Below are 15,496 nucleotides of genomic sequence, written 5' to 3' on the forward strand. Positions count from 1 at the left end.
TCTCCTCCTCCTCTTCTATCCCTGCTTTTTCGGCAATAGCCTCCATAGCCAGCTCATCCAGGAGGCGACGAGCATACTCAGATGTTATCTGGTGATCAAGCAATTTTGCCATCCTCATAATTTTCAGTCAACGATCAATATCCAGACTCGTTCGTTCGTTCGTTTGTTTGGATTTAGGTCGCATTCGCCCACTAGGGTATGCGCGATCGTTTAATGACCCCACAGGAGGCTGATGGATTTTTTCGAGGGGGACGGAATAGTGCCGCGTCCCCCAAAGCTTTAATGTACACACCGTGTGCTAATTCATTTGTCCGTTTTCGGGATACTGTTGTCCCACGGGACGTGTGCTGCGTGGGAGTATACCACACAAACACTCACTTGGATACGAGGAAGGCGCCATACATCTGGGATCATTTTTGTATAGCTTCCATTTCTCCGAATGATAAATGGTGTCATCGTGCCGTATTTATAATTTAGAAAAACATTATTTGTACTGTTGGTAGTGATAGAGATGGCATAGGGTATTTATTTAATAAGTTAATAATTAGGAAAACGTGCTAAAAATTTAACGTTTTCCGCATTGTGCGGGGTACGTGATGACTGGGTTTAGCCACCTTAAAAATCTAATTTTTGAGTCGTATATCTTATTTGACTATTTTAGCTGCCACATTGTGTGGCTGGGCCTGATGGCTTATAAAGCTAATTTGGGGTCTTATGCTATACTTAGTAAATTAGTTAGTCAAATCGATGACGCATTCTGCAGCTGGTCCTGATGGCCGAGAATTAAGCCACCTGACAATAACTATGTTTAATGAGCCAGTTTTTATTGCTTATGTTTTAAAGATCCACTATATCACGAGATGTTGAAGAAAGAAGGAAGAAGTTGTAGTATTTGTCTTTGGGAGAAAATGGGATGGATTGGCTGCCGACCACTTATGGACATCAGCAGTCGTATTGCATTGCTTAACGAATCACAATTTTGACGCCGCCTGCAGTGTCGTAGTGGGTAATAGGTGCAGGTGTAGCATAGTAATTTCGCTATTTAGTTTTGATGATTTTGGTCCTAAATCTTTAAGTAAATGTTTGAAGTTTTCTTCTACCATTGCCCTATTTTGCTGAAATTTGATGGTGTGATTTTTATTGCTGCTAATGTAGGAAAAGTGACTGGTTAGCTTGCTTGCTCTTTTTTGGTTGGTGTGTGCCCATGGGATATTTAGAGTGGTAGTTACTGTTTTCTCCTTAATTGATTTAATTTTATCCCAGACTTGTTTTGAGTTGGATTTAATGTTTAGGATTGAACATATTTCTTGCCATGAGTTTTCCTTTTCCCTTTTAATTATCTTTATGTGTTCATTCCACCATGGGATTGTTTGTTTAATATGGGTCCCACTTGAATTTGGTATAATGCTAGTGGCTGCCTCTTGTATAGTGGTGATTATGTTATCATAATATTTATCGATATCGTTGTTTTCTAAAGTTATTGTGTCGATTTCTCATAAAATGTGCTTGAAATTTTCCGAGTCAGCTTAATCATATTTCCATTTAGGGCTTTTAGTAACTGGGTTAAATTGAACTGCTACCTGTAGGGTGGTGATGATTGGGAAGTGATCACTGCCTAACGTATTGGTTTGATCCACTCTCCAACCAATCATCAGGGCTTATTTTGGTGAGCTTATGGTGAGGTCAATGGCAGAGAGTGATCCATCCACTGGGTTCAGTCTTGTTTGAGACCTCACGTTAAGGATGATCAGGTTGGCTTCAGCAGTCCTTGCTTCAATCACCCTGCTTCTTTTGTTTCTCCTACTACCCCCATATCTCATTGTGATCATTAAAGTCATCACAGATAATGATATCCTCTGAATGATGCTGTGTGAGTTGTTGGTAAGTGAGTTAGTTTCTGGGGTTTTCACTTCCTTCTGGGTCATATAAGTTAACTATTTGAATATTTAGTGATCCCCTATTTACTATTATTGATTGGAGCTCAAAGGTATCGCTACTACCTTGTATGGTTGGTATTGTTGTCACAGTGACGTTAGGTACTGTATCTATAACAAAGACTGCGAGTCCCACTCCCCTTTTCCCTTTTTTGCGATTTTTAAAAATCCCGGGGAAGTAACCAGGTAGCCTGGGTAGGTGTTTTGAATTTCCAGGGAGATGGGTTTCTTGGACACATTTGATTTCTGGTTTAGGGTTTTGTTCATTCAGTTTGTGTTTTGGTGCAGGTGGTTGGTCCTAATTCCCCTACAGTTCCATTACCAGATGAGACGTTTGATTGATTTATTCCTGTTGTTATAGGTTCATTTAAAAGATTAAGGTATTGACCTGCCTTTTTGATAAGCACTAATGTATCAGTGATGTTTTTTTAATAATTTTGTTTAATTTTTCCAATATTGTCCCTATGGTTTGTGGTGTCTTGGTAGTGAGGTTTAGAGTTTCTGACACTATTTTTTGTATTAATGGTAGTGTTGTTGTTATTACAGTATCATTGTCAGTTGTTTATTTGTTGATTAGGGTGAGGTATTTGTTTATTCCTAAGTTCTGGTGTATTGTGGATTTTGAATTAATGTGGGGTTTTTCTTTATGAGGGTTGATGTTTGTTTTATTTTGGTTGTTTGTAGTGGTTAGGGTTTTATCACTGGGAAAGGGTCTGAGTTTAGGGTTTTTATTTGCACTTGATTTTAGTGTGAGATTGTTTATTTCGGGTGAGTTGACAGGTCTTCTTTTGGTTATATGGTAGGGCAGCTGTTTTGGCGTTCATTGTTTTGATTATTTATATTTCTTTAATCGTGTGTTGGCATTCTGTTGATCATGGTGTATGGGGTCCTTGACAGTTTGCACATTTGGCAGATGTTTTGTTACATTTTCCCTTATGGTTACCCCCAACAATGTCCACATTTAGAGTGGTAGCGGCATTTAGATGAGTAATGCTTCCAGTGTTGGCATTTACTACAGAGTCTGGGTTTGTTTAGGAATGGTTCTAGTGTGTGGTATCATCCAAATGGCCTTAGTCTTGCCAGGGGTTTCGGGAGGGGGGGGGTGTATTTGATTCAATCACAGCTACATTTGTTTTCCATTCCTTTATACATTTTTTCAATGTTTGCCTCATTTTCTTCAAGTGTCTTTGCTAGGGTTAAAATATGCATTATTTTATTGGGTACTTTAAGTTTTAACACTGATCTGAATGTCGTGGTCTGTAGGATTTGGGTATTTTCTTTTGATATTTTTTTTGTTGGTTGGGTTTCTTGTTTGTGTACATTATTTAGTTTTGTTTTGGGCGTAGGGTTATCTGGCTTGTTTGTCATTTTATTTATTTTTCATTCAACTATGACGTTGATGTTGCATATTGATTCTATTTCTATAAATCTTTCTACCTGGTTTAGCGTGCTGCAGTGTACAATCAAGTGTTATGTGTTTGATCGGATAATAGAGAATAGCCTTAGGTGTACTTTTAACAGAGCCCCTGTGATGCTATAGGAACTTAGATTAAGCAGCTGGATCGATCTGCTGATTATGAACAAAGTGTGTTCCAGTGAGTGGCAATTCGGTTTGGCTTGTTTTTTTATTTATTGGTTTATTGCTTTTTTCAGGGTTTATTTTCTGTGTGCTCTTATGTTTATTGTTGTTTTGGGGTTCATGGTTTTTTCCCTTTTGCCTTCTTAATCTTTCCTTACTGTTGGTTCGTTGTAAAAGGGGATGCTATTTATCTTGTTGGTCCTGTCTGTATCTAATTTATTTTTTGTGGTTATTTATTTTGATTGAACATTGGATGGTCCTGGGGTTTGGCTGAGATGGTACTTAACCTTGTGTTCTTTTTAGTGTTGGTAGTGTTACTTTTCATTTTATTTTCCTGGTTTAGTATAGTTGGTGTTTGTTTTTCCTTAGTTCTATCTGGGATGTCAAGGCGGTTATGTCTATCTACGGTAATGTGTGAGTCCTGTATTTTCGTTTGGGGTTTTGTTGGTGTATGTTCTGATTTAGTTTGCTTATTTGTTCTTTTTTTTTTGTTGTGGTGGGTTTGATTCAGGTTCAGTCTGTGTTAGTTGGATTGATATAGTTTTTTTAGTTGGAGTTTGCGTTAGTTGCAATAGCGATTGTGGATATGTTATCATCTGAGAATTCATATACTGACATTGGGAGAGTGTTGTCAAGTTCCTCCTCTTCGTAAGTTAAATTTGGGCATTTAAAGGTGACTGTGGAGTCTGCATGTGGGTTTTCAAGAGTTGTTTGTTTGGGTCTTGCAAGGGAGTGAGCCGTGAATTTGAGAGTTTTTTCAACAATTTGTATGCTAGCGGGACTAGTTCTGAAATTCAACGAGCAAGTGCTTTTCGGTGGGGAGGGGGGGGGGCTATTGGTTCCCTGTGTTTGTATCCTGAGGTTGCAATCATGCAATCATTCTTTTCTTCTTTTTTTTTTTGGTGAGTGAGTTTCGTCTTCTAAAAAGATTGTGTCGGTTACTAAATGCTATCTTAATGGTACTATTTATCTGAGACATTTTGGGAGGGTCATTTTGAGTTTACAATTTGGTGTTATTGATATAATGCAATTTTCAGTGTTTTCTTATTTGAGTTGTTATTTTGGTGAGAAGTTTCTTTTTTGCTAGGTTTATGTTAAATAGTAAGAAAGAGTTTAAAAAAGAGGGTGAGTAGGATGGTTAATATAGTCTGGCTAGAATACGTTTTGGCGGTGGTGCAATTTCCTTTAGCAAAGAATCTTACAGTGGTGATCTAGAGCTCGAGTACTTGTGAGGAGTCTGCCCAGGTATGATACAGAACCTAGCACCTGTTTCAGGAATTCGGCGCCAAAGAGAAGATTAGTATATTTTAGTATAGAATTAGTAACAGTAGTAATTAGCTAGTGTGTAAATTTAATTTAGCAGATGATCTCATAGAGGTTTAATAGTGCTTGTTAAACTTATGGGGATTCTTCCCAGGCATATTCTAGCATGTTTCCTAGCACCTGTTTTGGAGAAATTTGCGCTAAGTTTAAAGAATGGAGTTAGTGAAGATGAATAAAGGATATTATAATTATTATTTCTTAAGATCAGATTGTTTACTCTGTTAGTAGATTGACGTAATGATTTAAACAACACTGAGTTATGTTCCTACATTTTTGAATAAAAATTTCTTTGTTTAGAAAAAATTACCTTTGTTTGGTGGTGTAGCTATAATGGCGGCTATGCGGGCTGATAGGCGCTAGGCGGGGATGTTATTTGTACTGTTTCAGTGGAGGTGGATTCGGCAGTTAACCGATTTGACTCAACAGCTTTGTAGTTCACTATCTAGTATAAGGCACTTCTTCTTGCGAGCAGTGTGATCCCTCTTGTCTGTATAGCAACCGTGTATGGAATAAATATATGATTGTCAGACTATCTATAATTAAATTAATGTGATTTTCGTACGACTGTATATGCATCACAGTTATATTCCTGCAAGGCATGATGTTTAATTGCTCCTGGGAATAAGTCCATTATCTCCTAGGCATTTATGTCTTCACAGAACACTGATTAATTCAGCCGTCAGGTAACAGGACTAATTTAAATCCCTAACAACCTGAATGTAGGGCTTACATGAGTGGGAACCGACCCACTGTTTCCTAAATAGATGAATTGCAGTCTGCAATCACTGAGCCTCGTGTCAACCAAAGCAGTATGACATCGGGTCACCCTGGGTTTAGACGGGTGGAAATAGTTCCACATCACCGTCTTAGTGCAATAGCCAGGGGGAGGCACGGGAGGAAAAGTACCTTAAAACAGGCGCAAGTGACACAGAGCCCTCAAACGCCAACCCGTACTTTACCTAATCTAGTACAGTTATTTAATGAACATAAACGCACCAGTAATGTGTAAGCCACCTGTGCAACATATAAAATAAATTAAGTTAAAAATTTTGCAAAATGATTAATTAATAAAAGTTGGAATTTTGTGTACAGGGTGTACATACAGTAAACTAATCGAAAACAATCAAGAAAGTCGGAATGACTTATACAAAGTTTGTATCACGCATGAAAATAATGAGATAATAAGAAATTTTGATGGCGGTATCGAAACAGATCAAATTTGGAATTCACAAATAAAGATATTATCAAAAACGTTCTCGAGCCAAATTGAGAACCAAATACATTCAACCAGGCAATTTGATTCTTCCTCGACCTTTTCAAATCGAGTCCAGGAACGTCTTGAAGCGAGTCCGAAATAGTCTGCACTGCTACACAGGTAGATATGTTCTCCATCTGCAGGCAACAACAATATTGCACTTCCCCCAGACGGAGTCCGCCATTGCCCTTTCTGTCCTGAGAACTTTCCGGTCTCAGAGTTATTACTGGACTAATAATAACCGGTCACTGTTGAAAATCCGAACCTAATTCTTCAGACTCGATGTTTAGGTAGTTAGATCACCGCAGGCTGCTACACATGTATAATGCCATGCACCCGTTTCTTATTTTAATGGTTAGTCATGGCCCACGTGCTGCATGCTTAGTCTGTTCCCTTCTTCTCCCTTTTCGATACAGCGACCAGCTCTCCTGAAAAGGTTAATGCGAAGTTCCCTGTCCCTAGCGAAAAATTTCAGCAATAGCCCTTGCTATCCCAGACAACATTCTGTCCTTGTCTGGCTGAAAGCTGATCATTATCACCATTCTTAGTTGCAAATTCATATCCGCATGTATATGTACGGGAGTACTGCTGTATGATGTTCACTGGTCGACCTCTCCTGGTTGAATCCTTGGAATGAATGGAATGGAATGAATTAAATGGAATAATGGTCAGACTGAATCTGAATCTCAATATAAGTATAGCCACTTACGCAAACTAAGTGCTGTTGTGACTTGTTAATTCCTGATGACCAGGATATTTCATTAATCGGGGTTGTAGGAATGGAGCCACTACAATCCCGCCTTTATGTGTGATTGTCACACTTCTTAATTATGATGTCTGGATGAGGCACGGGAGGAAAGACATCTTCAGGAAGCATCCGATGGCTTATTATAACCAACTTTAGTCAAGTTGTACGATAGGACAATAAAGATATGTTCCAACGTTGTGAAAGCTACTTGTGTAATTAACCTGATCAACTGAGGTTTGTAATTTTGTTCATCAGTATTTATAATAGTTGGAATCTTATGTACAGAGTGCAGTCAGGTTTTGAAACAATTTTTTTTAATAAAAAAACAGTGCCAATCAGCTGGGTGTTAGTCGCCCAATTACTTTTGAGTTTCGTATTTTGAGCTGAAGGTGTTAATTTTGAAGGTGGTTTGGAAAGGGTCATATCTGTTTTGGGCCGTATAAGATAGAGTTATCCGAAAAATGTATTCAATAGCATTGCCAAAGGAAGAACTCCATGTTTAAGGCAATTGTGGAAGTCGTTGTACTTGTTGATTTCTTTCCACGCTTCTTGGTTGATTTCTGGGTTGTTACTTTATCCGAGTTAGGTTGACTGTTGTTGACTTGACTTCCTGGCTGCTTCAGACCTGATGATTGACGACCTTTATTCGTTGATATCGTGCTCTTCTTCTTTGCTGCTTGTTGCCACGGTAATTATTATTTTCGAATAGAACATGGTGCCCCTTTTTGTGAGCAATTGGTCTGAGGTAATTGCTGAGTGGCCATTACATGTGTGATGTGTTAATATATTATCGTTATTGTGTATGTTTTCTTTTGTTCCGCCTTGTGCGGAGGGGCCTGATGATTGGGCTTGGGTCACCTTATAATGCTTAATTTTAGATGGTAGTATTTACTAGTGGTTGTGATTTATTTCCAATGGGGCCTGATGGCGGGGTTGGCCACCTTATAAGCTTTGATGTTGTGTTCAGACCTTGGTTAGTGCAAATGTTATTATGGTTAGTTTGTGAGCCACATGCATCAGGGTAGCGGGAAAAAAAGCGAAAAAAAATCTTTCCCTTTTTCTCCTCATTTCTCCAATTACGTATATGTTTGTTCGTAAAAAGTTATGGTTGTTTATTTTTGTGGGGGGGTTGTTCTTTAATTTGTAATTTATTTGTTTATTATTTATTTGAGAATACGGGCCCCTTTGCAGAATACTCAGGTCCCGATGGACTTATCAAAGGCGCCCGTTCTCTGTAGTTAAGACCTAAGTTATAACCGGCCCGACCTTACTGGGATTGCTCTTTAGCTAGCAGCATCCTGTTTTTATCTTGCTGCTTTAACTCCAGGGTTCGAACGCGGCTTTCTTTAGCTGGTAATAAGAATGATAAAACATATTCTTACAGTTTTACATCCTGAATTTTCGCAAATGTACTTTCTTAGTTCTGTAAATCCGAGTTACACGAGTCAATGTCATGGGTTCTCAAGCTTGATTACACATTTCGAAATTGTAAGCCTACTGTAATTTCGACTATATTCCAAGAGCAATTACATCCTCCTTACTGCACTCAAAATGAAATAAACATTATATTCCATAGCGTCTTTTTGATATTTTCAATTTGAAGACTTCATATTTTACCCATATTTTGATTTCAAACTTCAATGACAGAAGAGAAACACGCTTGCAGATGTCAACACGTTGCTGAAATCTGATGTACTTCGTGTAGAATTAACACAGATAAATCCAGTCCATAATCAGGAAATTTCGTAGAATCGACAAAAATATATTTATTCCAGATCAAATGGAAACGTTTATGCAATGTGCATTCATTCACACAATGAATCCAAATTTCATTTTTAAGTAGACCAAAAAGACATTTCCTTTCGAAAGTTATGTCTAGCGCGCGACTAAGTTCAAATTTATCTGGGCGGAGATACGTGCGAATTAAAATGTTGTTGTGTAATGATGAATTTACGCTTATGTATTTAGTTTGGAATACGACATACATTCAGTTACTGTGTTTTTTGTAGTGTATTTTTGCTTATATAATTAAGCCTAAGGTAGAATAACCACATGAGTATATAATAAAATGGTTACTGCATTACTATTAGAAAATATGGCCTCGTTTTCGGATGGATATACTGCACTCCCAAGGTCGTACAGTATTTCCCTCCAAAAAAAACTCGTTCACATTTCTCCATGCAAATGCAGCAACCTATTATTATTTAATCAGGTTGTCTTGAGATTTTTTCCTCATAAAGTCGAAGATGTCGTCTTCCAAAGGTGGCAATCCATAAGGATCAAACTATTCTATACGGTCATCGTGGGGAAAGTAGACGGCTACCCAGTGGGTTCCTGGGATATGACTGTCGTCAGAGCTGATGACATCAACTCGATTGTCGTTAGGTTTGCGATGAGGAAGTTCATCTTTAGCGCACACGACAGAATTACAAGAGGCGGTTTACGAACTGTTTTTCAAAACGCAATGAAGTTCCCAGGTATTCATTATGTTTTTTCTTCTTTTATTTCACAGAAAACGATAAGTCATCAATTCAATCTTGTGCTTGAAAACTTCTGTCAAGACCACTGCCATTCCGGAAAATGGTCAAGAATGTCATCAAAATCTTCTAATTCTCTGAAGAACGCACACTTGGTCCAGAGAAATCTGACGAGATTGTTGAAATTTTTCGCTTATCTCTTATCGATTCCCCGACACAAAGGTTATACAGTCAGAAACTGAGATTTTGCTCTGGCAAGTCCCTGTCAAACTTCCTTGTGTATCTTCTCCTGCAATTCGCTTGGCAATCCTTCAATATTACTTTTCGAATGCTGTTTAAATACTTATCTTGGTGTTGTCCAACGATTTGACATCCTAACCAAGATGGTTTCCTAAAGAACATGGTATGCAAGTTGGTGCAGACACTTCAATTAATGGGGTCCCACTAAAGGAAGGCAGATGGCATTCGACCTCCCTCCATACAAACAATGTCGGGGATTCAGCCGGTCTACCAACTTGTAACTTTCCAAGATCCGTTTAAACTCGGGATCGGTTTTCGAACGGTGGTCGTCCTCGTGTTCCCACATTTCCACGACGTGGTATCGTTGCTGTTCTAACTTTAAGCGGCGCTGACAAGTAGCCTCCTACCAGTCTTCCATGGTACTTTGTAAAAACTCATTTTTGGTGCCACATTGAGGGCAGCCGATAGGACATACATGAAATAAGCAACCGTTAAACTCATACACGATCTTAGTTTTTCCTAAGTCCCAGCCCTCCGCAACAGTTCCAATAGTGTTTTCGACACCTACGATTCGGGCATGTGACGTTTGCACGTATTGGGGTTGGGTTCTTCCAATATAATTTAATTAAATTATGATGAAAGTTCCACCCTGGCTCGTTAGGTTAGAAAGTTAAATTAGTGACGAGATAGATTTACAGCTTTGAGCCCCCAGTCAGCAATGCCGACGGTTAAATTATAGAGAACACGAAGATGAAATTCAATCAATAACAATTTAATAAATTTGATAATTTAAAACGATAACTTCCAATCACTCGTCCTTCCCTCGACCAAGTGACAGCCTAATTCATCCCGTGATTTACAGTGTGAGTTCGATTTTCCCCCGTCCTTGCATCTACTCATCTATTTCTTCCCGCTGATTCCTTCCTTCTTTCCGTTCATCTAACTCCTCCTTTGTCTCCGTTTCCCTCTCTACTATTTCCTCCTCCAACTTCGCTCCCAGACTTCAACTTCTCCTTTCTTCTCCTTTCCCTCTCTATTATCTCCTCCTCCAATTTCGCTCCCAGACTTCAACTTCACCTTCTTCTGCTTCCCTCCTTTCCTCCGTCTCTCTATCCGAGACTACGGGACCAAACTTTAACTGGTCTGTCCCTCAAAGCTTCCTGTGAAAAACCACAAGGCGTTAACATATGTTTTATCGAATCTCACCTCACACTATAGCGACAATTAATCATCAGATAGCTATCACTGTTTCGGTCACGCATGCATACACATCGAAATTCCGACACACTTCTTGCAGGGTAAACAATGGCGTAATAACACGGTATCAGCGAATTGTTATACAGACATCAATACATTGCGTCACGTCAGTATATACACATATATATTTAATCTCATCGAACTACAATCTGACAACAATCAGACGCATGTCTGTACATTACAAATATTCAACAATGGCAAAATCTATAATCATATGAACATATGTGTTAGTCTACTATAAAATACCCACATAGCAAAGTACAATATTAACTCTTACGACGGCTGCAAGCTATATAATTCTTTACAAATATCAACTCATTTCTTCAAAATATGCAAACATATTAACAAAACAAAGTAATTCTTCGTACTACGATTCTAGTAATAATAAAGTATACATACGACCTACAATTAAAATGCAGTCGCATTCCACAAAGACCGAACAAATATCTACTGACCTTATTTGAAGCTCTCTACTTAGAATTTCCCGCTCTAAGATTTTCCCGCCAATAACGAATGGCTATTCGGAGTTACGCTAAACTCTTCTCTGGGTAATTTCTCTCAGCGAACTAACTTTTGCCGGAAAACGCGGGGATATCATTCTACCCAAATCAAGGTCTCGATTCTGATTGGGTGGTGCTGTGCCCCTGTCCAATCGTCTTAGCGGCCAGTTCAACCTGTCTGTTTGCAGGGGAAAGAAGTTAGGACACTCCCACTTCTTCAGGCAATTTCCTTTGATCTTGGAAACATTTCGATACCTAGGTGATAATTGGCTGTCTGTGACTTCGCAACTCCGATGTCCGGTTCTTCAATTCTAGCCACAACAATCTTACGTAACGGATTAGTGCTAGCCTTCGGCAATGTTTGACATCAAACAATGGCCCGTCAGAATTACCTTGATTATACATGTTTCAAACTGGGCTACTCTGGGTCGGGGTAAACATGACAGGGCATGTTGGGTCCATTTGTCTTCCTTGTCGCACAAGTGATGTAGCCAGCGTAGAGTTTTGTCCGAGTATCGATGTTTGACAAAGTTCATCGTTTGAGGACGAATGACAGCCAAGGTCTTCTCGGGCATGAATCGTTTGCGGTACACTAAGGAACACGCTTTGGAAATGGTGCAACCATTTTTCAAAGGATCACTTCGTGTTCCATAAACAGTTCTCGATATGTTCCACTGCAGCGCCGTAATATGTCCAAGTCACAACGACAATACTTTAACAATTCTTCCTGTAAGTCGAAGGGATCAGATGCATAATATTTATACCAAGCATAGAAAGCTTCTCGTTGTTCGGTGCGCATGTTGTCGGGATCGTAGTAGTGAGCATCAGACAAATGTGACAGTACGGCGTGCTGATTGGCTTCGGTATTGAACAAGTGCGGAAACAATCCATTTGTCATTTCTGTCATTCCAAACGTTTCAGGCATTCAGCTCAATGGCATGGCCAAGTAACACATCGAATCTATAAATCGTAGTTACCCACATGTATGTAGATGAGTTTGGCTCCGTTCAAGGTGACTTTAGGACGTTCTTTGCATTATTGCTTATAGTATTTCAGAAGAAAATTGCCCATCGTATCCCGAGAAAAATGTGAGCCATCACCGTGGCATTGCGTTGGTAATCTCCGTAGCGTATATCATCTTCACTCCACGTCCCATTCATAGGATCTAAGATCCACTAGGCAAAATCAGCCATTGTGTTAGGTCTTCGAAAGACTTTTTCACGTCCATCCAGGAATCTTGCTACAGTGGGGACAATGACAAAAGATCGGTTCTTGGATGCACTTCTCGCATTCTCGATGAGCCACGCCGAAATTATGAAAGTGAATGCCGGTCTTTGCATGAATTTGAAATACAAAAAGATGAAATTCCATTTTTTCTGGCCATTTTCCTTCTCCTCCTCCTTACTTTCCTGTTGGGGTTGATATTTTTGAATGTAGCATTTTTGCTCAAAGTCCACGATTTGGCGACAAATAGGTAACCGTTTCCTCCCTGAACAAATGTGCGCCTTGGCTCTCTTTGTACGTATAACTTGTCCACAAGGTGAACACCATTTCAGGAGTTGACAAGCAACTTTCTGGTGTGCACTTTGCTTTTTCAGATGTTAGGTAGGGCTGACACATGTTCGCTGACAAGCCGGGCAATGAACTCGTTCTTGTCCATTGTCTAGACAGGACTCAGAGACCAAACATCCTGGACATTTCTATTGCTCTCGATTGTTATGTACATAGTCATATTTCTCACAATAATAACTGTATCCGAGAAATCAATGGATACTGGCCATATTATAGAAATGTCTATCGTGATGATAGACCTGAATGTATTTTCCGTCTTTGAAATTGTCACCTCAAAACAACAGAGGTCCATGCACTTCTTGAGGATAAACTTTCAACGTGTAGCGTGGACCAAAGACGTCCTATAACATTTGCATTTCAGGAATGCCACAGGGTGTGTCTATTGATAGGCCAGCTATCTGTAACAGGAGCTCTGCTTCTCTTTGTTCTTTAGCTCTTTCCGATCTTTGAATAGTTTTCCAGGCTCTTTTTCATTATGTCGTGTCGTTCTTGTCGGCATACATTCGTGCCACTACCATGGCTCATGCTAATCACTTCTTGAGTGTCGTTAATTTGGATGAGGCTCTTTTTGGTGCTGCGAAGGTTGTCCACCAATACAACTTTTTCGCATCCGGTTCCTTTGGGAAGAGAAACGCTGGTCATATACAGTCTCGCTATACCATCAGTTTTGTGAAACTTGTCGTTGGTTTGCTGCACATGTTGAATATTGTCGATGACTTTAGAAGGTGTCAGTTCTGCAGGGCTGCTTAATTCTATCCAAATAGGGAACATCAAACTGTCATGATAAATCAGCTTTAAATGCCTTATCCCCTTGCCACGGCCAAGACCTACTTCTTGACCTGATACTGTCGATGATGCAGTAAAGATCACTAATGTTAGTATCTCAGGAGTAGTAGGAGTGATGACCCGATGGACTGTTTGGCTCGGGAAAGTGTTTTTCTCTTGGCTTGTATTAAAGAAGTCTGATACATTTGTCTCAGACTCCTTAACTCTGCCATAATGTCACCTAGACCTTTTTTCTTCTCTATATCTTCTTCCTCCTCTCGTTTTCTTCTTGCCTCTTCTTCTCGCTGCTGCTGCTGAATTAGAAAGGCTTGTTCTCTTCTTTCTGCTGTTGAAAAATTTCTCCAGTTCTTCTTTCTGATTCTGTCTAAAATCTTCAACTTGCAGTAAGGAATGAAAAGGCGGCGAAGTGCTGCCACCGGTACAAATTCTTGTTAAGAAGAGAGAAAATCCACTAAATCCCAATCAAAATTGTTCTTTTCTGGAAGTAGGTCTGTTGTCGCTTTAGTAGCTATACCATCACTCCTCGCCTCCACGGCAGGTGCACCCTTATGCATCGTCTTCGTAGTTTCCGTCATGTTCCAATTCTGTCACATCGATTCACTGCGTACAGACGCTAGCGCACATATATAGGGTATGTGACGTCAGAGGTAGCTCTCTTCTGATTGGAAAACAGAATCAGCTCTGTGACTGGATTTTATAACGCGAAATTTGGATTGGTAAAAGAAGTCAATCCATTCGAACCGCTCTTCCACTATAAATAGCCACGGATGACCTTATTCCAGTCACCTGTTCTCACGACAAGATGTGGATTAACGTAGAATCATCTGCCCTCATATCGTCGACGCTGTTCAACCTGGACTACCCCATTTATGTGAAAACATCATGGGCAATCACCAAGATCACATAGACGGACATTTGGAAAAGGAAGGATCTATGTGGAGAGGCAAGGCTGTCTGAAGAGAGTCTTAATCTACAGTCCGAATGTCAGAAGAAATTTGAGGAAGAGAAGAAGACGCGTGCGACGTTTTGTATGTTAACATAATGATGTTCACAAAATACCAAAGGCTCTTTTCATGGCAATTCCATGGCCTCGAAAACATATTTATTCTTAATTTGCCAACAATAATTTGACTTTCTATTATATAGTTTGTTTGTTTGTAAATGTTTATATATCTGTCTCTATTGTGTTTGTCCCTGTCCACCCGTAAGTCTATAAAAACCCTTTACATTTCCACTTGTCGCTAGACAGACCCTATACATTTTCATTTTTCGCTAAACATACCCACCTTGTTCCATTTTTCCTTGTCGCTATACAGGCCCAATGCATTGTCTTTATACAACCCCTATGTTAAATTCACCTAGTCGCCAAAGTGCCCACCAGGTTTAACTCCGCTTTTCACCGAAGTGCAAACCCCCTGTTTTAACGACAAGGTCCCATTGTTGCTAAAGTGCCCCTATATACTAAATGTGTAAAACTTTTGTTCATGCAGTCTGAGAATAGCAGACTCGTATCAAAACGTGTACAACCCACTCATTCTCACGACGACATGTAGTAAGGTGGCGTCATATGAAGTAAAAGGGAGTTAATTTACTTTGTCACGGAATACCTGGATATAACCAACATGACGCGGTTCTCTGATAATTTAATTTTAGTCCATATCATAATTGTCTGATAAGGAAAACCTTAGGAAATTGATGCCACAGCTTATAATTAAAAGTGATTAATTAATATAGTGATAACAAGTTTGACGGTTTGAATTTCCACCTTGGAAAAGTAAGTAGACACGAAAGCAGTCCGATTGACTATAATTTGAGCAGTAGCTTT

This window comes from Sinohyriopsis cumingii, unplaced genomic scaffold (assembly GCF_028554795.1).
Source record: "Sinohyriopsis cumingii isolate HCF-2022 unplaced genomic scaffold, ASM2855479v2 utg000913l, whole genome shotgun sequence".
Classification (NCBI taxonomy): domain Eukaryota; kingdom Metazoa; phylum Mollusca; class Bivalvia; order Unionida; family Unionidae; genus Sinohyriopsis; species Sinohyriopsis cumingii.